Here is a 1,028-nt window from a genome sequence, read left to right on the forward strand (position 1 = left end):
CGACCTTTCTGGCATCAATTTACTGGCGCGTCGAGCTCGTCGAAGCGCAGGACTTCAACGCGGTTGTCCGCTTCACTCGCCTCGTGGTAATGCTTCACGTATTGGCCATTCACCTTGAATCTGTGGCCCTCGGAGTCTTCAAGTTCTACGGATCCAAATTTGGTGACGGCCGTCACCATGTATGGACCAGTCCACCTGGACTTCAGCTTGCCAGGAAACAGTCTCAACCGGGCATTAAACAGCAACACCTTTTGCCCCACATGAAGCTCCCGAGGTAAGATTCTCTTGTCATGCCATCTCTTCGTCTTTTCCTTGTAAATGCGCGAGCTGTCATAGGCATTAAGCCTAAACTCCTCTAATTCATCAAGCTGCAAAAGACGATTCTGACCACACAATTTAGGATCATAATTAAGCTCACTGATTGCCCACCAGGCCTTACATTCCAGCTCAACAGGTAAGTGACACGATTTCCCATAAACTAACCTATAAGGTGATGCACCAATTGGTGTCTTAAAGGCAGTTCTATAAGCCCATAATGTGTCATCTAGCTTAAGACTCCAGTCTTTCCGTGATTTAGAAACTACTTTAGACAGGATCTCTTTCACTCACGATTAGAGACCTCTGCGACCACTAGTTTGGGGATGATACCCCAAACCACGCCGTGTTGGACACCAACTCTAGACAAAGATGGAAGTGAGTTTCTTTTCCTTAAAATGCATCCCCCATCACTAATGACGACCCTAGGGACACCAAAACGGGGGAATATGATCTTTTTGAACATTTTTATCACGGTTTTACCATCACAATGAGGTGAAGCAATTGCCTCAACCCATTTCGACACATAGTCTACACTACTAAAATGTACCTGTTACCTTTCTTTCGGACGGGAACGGTCCTTGGAAATCAATGCCCCGGACATCGAAAACCTCAACCTCTAGGATGCCGTTTTGTGGCATCTCATGTCTCTTCGAAATATTCCCGATCGTTGGCATGCATCACAAGTCGAAACAAAAGACTTGGCGTCGGAA

This window comes from Silene latifolia, chromosome 9 (genome assembly GCF_048544455.1).
Source record: "Silene latifolia isolate original U9 population chromosome 9, ASM4854445v1, whole genome shotgun sequence".
Classification (NCBI taxonomy): domain Eukaryota; kingdom Viridiplantae; phylum Streptophyta; class Magnoliopsida; order Caryophyllales; family Caryophyllaceae; genus Silene; species Silene latifolia.